Here is a 10,000-nt window from a genome sequence, read left to right as displayed (position 1 = left end):
TTTCAAGATTGCATTGGAATTAATTAAATTTGTAGGGGAATTAAGTAATATTATATGATGTGAATGCCACTGAGATTGGTGAAAATACTACGGCACTTTGCAAAATGCCATGTAATTAATTGCAAATTAATTGCAAACAAGTGATGTTCTTATGTAATTTCATTACTCACTATCTAATGATTGAACCTTTTTTCTTTCCATGACGTATCTTCCAATAATTAGTAGTTTCTGCATTCTTGTTTTTCTAGGGTAACAACAAACCAATAACTTTTAGCTAATATAAGTTTGACTAATTGTCAATTATAGTGGCATCGTGCTATTTGTACAACAATCATTTAGTGTTTTGCGTGTCAATTGGGTTTGTTTGTAATACTGCATGTAGGTTTGTTGTTTAGCCCTTTGAGAAACATGAAACGTGGTGGCTGACACTTGAGGATACGGTGAGTGGATGGAATTCCCACCTGGTATAAAGTCAAATGTGTAAATCTTAAAGGAACGCATGCCCTATAAGTGGGACCACAAATAAAAGGGGTGCACTTGTAAAAACCATAAAATGAATCCATTCATATAAAAATGCAATGATTCATAAAAGAATGTTAAAATACTTATAAAACATGTATGTGTTTGATCTGTACACAAGCCTATAAGTTGCTAAATTCTTTCTTGAACCCTATCTCAGAGTGTAAGTGGATTGCAAATTAAGACTACCAATGAAAGGTAGATTGACTATGTATTGCGTGTGGTAGGTTCTTTTGGATTAGAGAGTATATATACCAGTGAGGAAACTACATAATAAGGCACCATGATGCCATGCTCAAAGACTAGCTGAAATGATGGTGGAAGATGCATGCCCACCAAAGAGAAGCATGGGCAGAAGGATGCACTTGTATATAGATAAGTCACTGAGGTGCCACTTTCTGGATGAGACAACTTTATGGAAAAGTTGACTTTTATGGGAAGATGGACCTTGGGAAAATAAGGGACAACTTCAAAATCTCTTAATATTGCTAGGACACAATTGTAGGCTTATGAGGTTGGTGAAGAACAATAGCAAGGTTGACCAAGGTTTGTTTTTAGTATCGGATACTGTACTGGTATCATTCTATTATAGTGTCGGTGTGCGGTATGGTATAAGATGAAGTGCACCAAGTCTCAGTACTGTACGAGACTATGTACCCATTAATAGCAGTACAACAAACTTTGGGGTTGACAATTTCTAACTTGAACCCACTAGAAATAATTAGGTTTGTGTAAGAGCCTTTTATAATTAGGTTGCATCTGGGTTTGAGACTCCAATTTGATAGATCATGGTTTGGACAAGCCTAAAAACCCTAGGCCCTAAGGATGGTAATGATAGTGCAATGCGTAGATCCAAGCATTTTAAGCTCGGCCCACCTGACCTGATTCTACGTGGGCTTGGGTATGGGTTTTTGAGCCCAAGATTTTAGGCTTGCCTGAGTTTGGAGCTGAGAATCGGTTGAGCGGAAACAACATTAGCTTGACCTAGGCTGACTCAAGATTTATATAAATGTGGTACATAGATATATGTAATGTATATTATCATAAACATAATTTTAGTTAAAAGTTTAAGCATTAAAATCATGCTGTCAACCCTCGCTTATTATCCCGAGAAAATCCATTGCCCCCCTTATCATCTCTGGCACTCCACCCCTGTACCTCCACCCCTCCCTCTTCCCCCTCCTCACTCTACCTCCTTACCTCCACCCCTCTCTCTTCCCCTTCCTCGCCTCTATCAAGTGATAAAAAAATCATCATCATCTGACTGATCCAGTGGCTTGCATTGTTTCCTCCATCAATAACAGGTAGCTGGGTCTGGGAACTGTAGCTTTTATGATGCAATTCATGGTATAAATAATTATCTCATAACAGCTAATGGCTGTGATCAAGGACCATGATGGGCAAGCCATCCAATAGTGTGGGCCCATTTCATGAACGATCTAGTGGTGATGGTTGAAACTCAAAGCCAGATCCAGTTGAGCTTAAGTAAGGTGTGCTGCCATCTAACACTGCATGATATTTGGTATAGCCCTGATGTTAATAAGGAGGTGGGATGGTTGGCCTACCAATACATGTTCTTTATCCAAGTGTTGGTGCGCCCCAACCATATTCTCTCTTCTATCCTATTACCCATTCCCACCATGTTTCTTTTACTTCACCTTAAATGCCATCCCAATCTAACTCTTTATCCCAATGTTAGAGTGTGAGAGAAAGAAAGAGAGGGGGGCCAAGTGGACTTGGTCAAACACTTACCCATTTCCATGGCCTTTCCCATAATAAATGCTGTTCCGACTTATAAGTGTTTTACGGAATTCTTCAATTTGACCTCAACTAATAGAACCTAATGGCTTCACTATGCATATCCACGAGAGAGAGAGAGATGGGGACTACTTTGTAGACACATCCACAACTTATCCGTCCCGTCTTTTCAAATATCTCATATCCATCTCCCTGTCCCTTTCTCTACTACATTTAGGTGAGCCCCACCATCTTGTAGACCTATAGGCTATCTCTTTTATCAGGGGTTAATGCTCAGGTTGTCTTAGAGTTCATTGGCTCTTGTTCTTGGAGTCTGTCAATTTTCTTTTTCTCATGGGCCAGGGCTCAAGTTTCTGGCAGCATGTTAGCTTTTGGTGGGACTGCTTGTTGGCACCGACCAAGTGCTGCCACTGGCTCTTATTGAGATGAACTGAATCGCTTAATCATGGATGCCATGTCGGGGTATGTTGGCTCTCATTTTCATTAAAGGCCTATGAGTTATCCTTGTTTCCTAGTATGCATTTCGTCTCTTTATCATGTCTCTAATATTGCCTGTCATGCTGCCTGAAGTGCACCAAAACACTGGCTATGCCTGCTACAGCTTTATGTTATGTTGGTGAGAGTTTTATGATGATACAACATTAAAGGGAGATATAAATATGTAGCCCAAGAAATTTCATTGCAAGTTATATGTACATGAAACATTTTGCTACAGCCTGGGGCCATGCTTATTTTTAATGCATGAGTCTCTTGCCTTGTCTTTTTAACTTCCACATAAATTCGATGTTGTCTGTATGGATTCTTCGATGGTCATCTACAAGTTTTTAGGAAACATCCAGCAATGCCCTAAATTCCTTCATATTTTAAATTTGTTTCTGCAGAAAATATCATCTTGATGGAGTAAATTGTGGTCATTTATAGGTTAATTGCCAATATTACTCAGAGGTGGAGAAAGTGCTGAAGGAGGCTGAAGTTCAGAAGCTTATGGAAGAGAATGTCAGGTTAACTGCAAGGCTTGATAAGTAGGCACAATTGGTGGCCAGGAATGAATGGATGAAATTCGTGGCATTGAACAATCCTGGCATATGGTTCACGATTTACCATCAGAATTTTAACCTCAGGTTGTCTTAAATTGTGATTGTAACATGCTGTTTGTTTTGGTTCTGTGAATTACATATGCTAACAAGTAATAGATCTATTATTCAAAAGGGCATATGGATGTTGAGTCCACCATGCTTGCTAGAGGTGGGGAATTTGTATCAAGTGGAGAACTGTGGTCTCTGATAGGACTGCACACTAGAACATGCATTGTCAGCAGCGCATACCTATCATTTCATCCTTGTTATTTAATAGTTTATTTCCATTATAGATTGGTCATACTGTTTAAGATATCCGCTTATTATCCATTTGATGTGTAGGTAGGAAACCTTCTCTTTTTTTTCCTTTTCTTTTCTTTCTTTTTTTCTTTTTCTTTTTTTTTTCCAAATGTACGATTTTTTTTTTTTCCTTGGCAATTTAAGCATTCAGTGGAGATGTAGATTTGCATTTTAGAAGGACTGCTGTTGGTTTAGTATAGAAGTGTTTGGAACCAACCACTTTTGAGTATGCACCCAAGGACACCCTTGAATCTTCATGGTTGATATTAAAACATTTTGGAGCACTGTGTTTGGAACATATATCTGGAAGTTATTGTCAATATTTGCAGCTTCTGCTGCTTGCATTGGACTTGATTTTGTTATTGATTTCTTATGTACTTTTGTACTATTGCCTGGACAGCATGACATATAGAATAATGGCTTAGCTATGTGATAGGACTCTTTTCCCAGTATAATACTTTCCACACGAGAGAGAAAAAAGGAAAAGTGATGAAACTTACTGATGCCTATCCATATAATGCACAAAATGTTTAATTGCTCTTGAACTCACGCATTGTGATTTATGTCACAGCAATGGCTTGCTCTATTGCATTGTAAAAATTATATCAAATACATTCATATGAGTAGAATGGGTCTATTAGATTGCATCATCTCAGGTTATCTGTTAGAGGGCCTAGCGTGTTGGAATCACGACCTGCTGGATGCAGAGCAATATGCTTTTCTTTTAAGGATAAATTAGTTGAGAGAAAATTTTGATCGCTTATTTAGGCCAGATTGAGCAGAGGCTGATTATGGCTCACAATGGCAGCTGGTTTGGAGACACCTTTGGATGTCTTTGTGATCCAGAGCACAGCAAACTTTCTGATGGTTTATTTATTTATTTATTTGCATTACCTATAAAACCTTTATATATTAGAGATCAATAATATTCAGAGAGAGAAACATTGAAAATTTGCGGCAGCTTGCCAAACGAAGGCTAGATTTCAGCGTCCAAGAGTTGGCAAGCATTACTTTTAAGGGACTTTGATTACCACAACAGTATGTTTAGCTCTGATCTTTGCATAATTTGGCTGTATGCTGATGATTCACTTGATGATAACTAGCTATTCAAGATTGAAATTTTCCATGACTGAAAACCCAAACAATGTTTCAAGCAATTTTTTGATTCTCGATGCAGCTAGTCAAGAACATGTGGAACCTGAACGGCTACTAATTATAAATTTTAGGTTTAAAGCATTGGTACTCTTGTTTCGGCATGGCAATATGCTATGTACATTAGCTCATGCCATAATGAAAAGAATATGATAGTTCACTGATCCATTTGGATTACATCCTTGACTTCAGCAAGGTTCTTCAAAGCCATGTCGTGACCAACAGCTATTTGCTCTGAACTGTGAGGGCCTATAGCTTGATGCTGTTTGCAACTGGTACCTGAACATTGTGCACTTTACCTGACTCTAGCTAAAGTCCTAGCATGTGCAAAGTGGCCAGCCAGCCAGGCAGCTTTTGCATTGCCATTATGATTTCCTTTCAACTTAGGGTTACTACCGGATCACAACTAACCGGAAGAAGGGCTTCTAATTCTTTTTTATGAATAGTTTGAGAAGGTTTGAATTTTAGCTTCTTGGATATGGATGTTGAGATGTTCCTTCCACTTGGCTTTCTTCCAGTGAGAAATAGGGTCACTCTGTCTATAGTTTCTGGTTGACCTTCTGAAACTCCCTTTCTTGCCTCCTCCTCGCCCTTCATGCTTGAAACATTTTGGTAAGATAAATTAATTCTCGAATGGAAGTTTTGGTTCTAGGTTTTGTGTTCCTGTCTCCTGCGAATTGTGCTTATTGGAGTAGTGAAAGGGCATTCATTGGCTGTAAGAATAGAATTGTAAAGGCGCATAAATAAATCTTTAAAGGAAAAAGGACCTTTTGACAAACCGGTATTGGAGTTCGTGGTTTTGAAAAAGGTTAGGGTTATCTCCCACTGTGGTTCTAGTGGATTTAGTTCTCAAAGTAGTGTATCACTTTCACTTTTGTGTTGACCCTCTGCAAATTGAGAACATATGGACCTTTCATCAAAAGTATAATGGAATGCTGAGGTTCTCCCTGAAAACATAATGATTTATTGAAGGTTATCTTCACAGTACATGGGATGACTTTTCTTTTGGGAACTCCTTCCATTACAAAGATGGCCCGGGCACTGTAACCATGGCTAGCTATCCCTTTCCAGGGATTAACTTTTATGAGTCCTCTGTCACCTTCCATTGTCATCAAAGGTCATGTTCTCAATCAGTGCTTGCTTTCAGTGGACATTGAAGGTGCACTGAGAGAGAGAAAGCCTTTGAATGGTGCCAAGGGCTCACTGAGGACTTCTGGATGTCAGAGCTCCCAACAAGCTCTGTATATGCTAAGGGGAAAGTAACTTTCACAAAGAAGCCAAGCCTAGGCTTTGGTATATAGATAAGTGGCATGGCCAACAGGACTCGGATTTAAATATCCACACACATTTAGATGCCAACAAGAAACTGCACTTTCTTTAGATTCTTCTGGGCCACTGGGCATTACCCAAGTTGTCACATGAAGCTCTATGTGTGGTTAAAAAGCAGTCACCTTTTTGGCATTGCACACGAGAAAAAGCTACAGATATGGAGAAGTTTTATGAGAGCCTATGCCTTGGATCATTGGGGAAGAGACAAAGCAGCAGGAGGGTGCTGGAATGATAGGTGGCTTTCACTACCATATGATCATGGGAAACACTTGGGGAGGGAACAGCCACATAGCACTTTGTGAGACCCCATTTTAACCCCTCCACAGTGTTGGGATTAACAAAGTCTCCTCCCAAAAAGAGGTTCACGAGTGTGCAAAGGGGAATCATTGAGTTGACCTTTGACAGGTCTTTTTCTGTCTTCCTCCACCCTTCAACTTCCATCACACATCCATTATCTTCTCATAAAACAAAGTCCAAACTTGGCTCTGTTCTGAGACTCCAGATAATTGTTTTGTATTTTCCCTGCACTATCATCATTCACCATTACTGTGTTCCCCCAAAAGAGAGGATATGGCTATAAGCTAGACATAGGAACATAGCCGTTTTGGACATCTCCAAAGCTAAAGCACCTAGAGTTACTGATCCCGCTGTAGGTAAAAACTGCGTGTTTTTCCTTCCGTTAGCTGAGATAAACTCATGCTACACCTATTACAATTTACAAATAAAGAAAAAACTATAATCTCCCAAGCTCGTACTCGGGTCATTCATAGAAACATGGGAAAAGATAAGAGCCTCGAAGTTCAAGGTTAACTATGGATGGGCTGAGGTGTTGTCCCTTAGCTGTTGACCTTTGTGCATATGGGCATATGGCTAGGCATACGACCAGATACTCTTGCTCTTATGAACTTTCCCTGGTCATCTTTAAGCAATGTAAAGATTGAAAAAACTGTACTTTTCACATTATTCTGCTCTGATCTTGTTGACACTTTATATAAAAGAAAAGAATCCACCACTACCACTGAGCTTTGGTAATTGGGACTTGTAAAGTTGGAGCTTTGCTGATTTTCTAGTTGGGCAACTGGGTTAGGCCAGAATTGGCTGAGAACTGTGAGCTTTATCACTTCCTAGCTTAAATTATACTGTTCTTAGGCTTAATGGGAGGAATGAGACAAATTGGTTGTTAAGTAATTCTTTTCTAGGCTAATTCATCCCTGAAGTGATTTGACCTTGATGTCTGGTTCTCCTACAGTTCATAGACCTTTGATGAAATAGATAGGAGATGACCCCTCCCCTAGATTCTCCTATGGTTTATAGACCGTTGCTATTAGGTAATTGGGATCTTCAAACTAAATTATAGAGCATAGTTGCTTCAGCGTGTTTGTTCACATGTAACCAGACCCACTGCACATTGAACTGCTACAATTGGTGGTAATTCAGTATTTTCATCTTTGTAAGTGCAGTTATTTGCAGCCTTCATGTTCGAATCCTTTATCAACCCACCGTGTTTTAAATAACGGACTGGGTACTCTTACCTGTTTCGAGCTACAAATTGAGATGCCATAATCGAGGGCACTTAGGGCATTCCTTAGTGTTTCACTTGCGAGCGTAACTGGAGTTGTTTGATTCTAGTTCTATCCAACTCAAATCATTCAGCACCAGCAACTGGAATACATAGTGCTTGAGATGCAAATTTCATCATTCAGACCAGAAGCTCTCCGGCATTGAAGAATGGTTACAGGATCGTGGGCTAAGAAGATAACTGAGAATCACTTTTCGAGGTACAAGGAACGGTCAGGTTGCAATGCCGATTTGATCCAATGGACAATGCATGGAATCGTGCCTGTTGATAATTCTTTTATGGATTGGAAAATGTAGAGCAAGAGCATCATCGTTTAGCTGCGCATAGAAGTCTCATTTGCAACCCATGGATGTGAACTGGAGGTTGGTGGAGTAATGCTTTTGCTAAATTTTTTCTGGGTAAAGAGCATGTGAATGGAACAGCAGGTTCGGCTTTAGCATGCTGCCTGCTCCATCCTCTTATCCTGCAGAACTCTCCCCATTTCAGTAGTAGGCTCCATGAATACCATTAAATGATTCCTTGAAGATCAAACTTTTAATTTTGGAATTTCAATTTAATGTGAACCTTGTATGAATTAATGTTTTATTCCTTGAGGCAACTTGCTGCAGAATTTTGAAAACGCTAACTAATGGGGATATTTATATATTTTGTTGATTAAGTGGTTTGAGGAAGGCTTAGAGTGCGTTTGTTGGTTACCATGTGAATTGGGAATTGAAACGGAAATCCATGTTCGTTCCAGCATGTTTGGTTCGTTATAGCAATTGGAATAAAATAGAATTTAAATATCAAGAAAGAATCGGAATTGAGTTTTAAGGGATTGGGATATTTTTATTTTTTTTTTTAGAATCAAAATAAAAATGAAATTCTCTCTAACCAAATGGTTAAAATGATAGTTGACTCATTTTCATTTCTACTTAAGAGTCCAATTCTTCCCAATCAAATATATTTTCAATATACCTTTTCTTTGAAAAGACCTGCATATGGAGCTTAAAAAATAAGATTGCTGTCCACTCCTTGGACTCCATCAGGCTAATAACGCAGAGAAATTGGTGGGACCATCGGAACGCATGGGCATAACGCATTAAGCATTGCTCTAAATCTCCGTTGATCTCGAATTCCCCCATGGTGATGGACACATTGACGATGGCTCCAAAGGATAGATTCTGGGCGGTTCAGGTGTCCTGCCTATACCTATGCCTTTCTTCTGTCTCACTGAAACGAGGCACCAATCATTGAATGGCCTACGCACTTAGTAGGCACTGCCTTTTTTTCCTTTTTTTTTTCTCTCTTTTTTCCTCTCTTTCTTTCTCCCTGAACCCTAAAATCCGTCTCGTTCTGATGTGCAAGGGACAAACCCTCAAAAGTGGAGGATTCACGTGCACGCTAGAATCTAAAGTGGGAGGGGATCCCAATAGATAGAAACTTGTTTCTTTATTAATGTATAGATACAAGACATTAGGCTACAAGGACCTAGGCAAGCTTGCTTCTCCCCTATCAGATGCTAGAGCTCTGTCCTTTTCTCCTTATCATTCCGCCCAACACTTGATTTCTTTATCGGACGTATAGTAAGTACACCCAACTGCATTGCAACTCCAGCAAGAAACTGCTTTGTTGGGGAACAATTTGGTAAGAGAGAAGGATTTAGAATTCAGGAGAGAGAAAAAAAAAATTCAAAAGTTTGAAAAACTCTGGAAATTGTCGATTAAAAATCAATAAAAGATAAAAAATGTAAGATTGTCAAACAATCTTTTGGTTACTCATATGAAATCAAATTTGGAAGAAGTTAAACAAAATAAATGATGAAAAAAAGAACATTGTCAATGACCATACATAATAACTGTAGTTTAAAATTTGTATACACTCAATGGAAATGCTTGTCAAGTAAATAAATTGTAATATTGATAAATAGTACATGGAATAATTGAATATTTCTTGATATATTTGATTAAAGGATAATTTGAAGGATCATCTGGTGAAAAAAAAATAATTATCTGAAAATTTATTTATTTTTTTAAATATTACCCTCCTAAATACAAGACGTCCATTGGTTCAGATTTCCACCGATCTTCATTTTTGAGAATAGTCTCTAATAAGCGTAATTATAATTAAAAAATGAATCGTCATTACATTATGAGAATTGTGTTAATGGCCTCTCATCCAGGGAAGAAAAGAGAGAGAACACAGAAAGAGACAACCATTTACCTGAGCTGTGTTTGGCTATATGCAAACAAGCATGTACCTTTCTGTTTCTCTAGGGCAATCCCTTTCTTCATCTCTTTATATGGAC

At 38.7% G+C, this 10,000-nt stretch overlaps 1 pseudogene; it reads left to right on the top strand.

Annotated features, from left to right (window-relative positions):
- LOC105044160 (uncharacterized) overlaps positions 1-3,666 on the top strand; it is an 11,163-nt pseudogene extending 7,497 nt beyond the window's left edge.
- Positions 3,667-10,000: the final 6,334 nt, after the last annotated feature.

Source organism: Elaeis guineensis, chromosome 4 (genome assembly GCF_000442705.2).
Source record: "Elaeis guineensis isolate ETL-2024a chromosome 4, EG11, whole genome shotgun sequence".
NCBI lineage: Eukaryota > Viridiplantae > Streptophyta > Magnoliopsida > Arecales > Arecaceae > Elaeis > Elaeis guineensis.
This window is presented reverse-complemented; position numbering and strand designations above follow the sequence as displayed.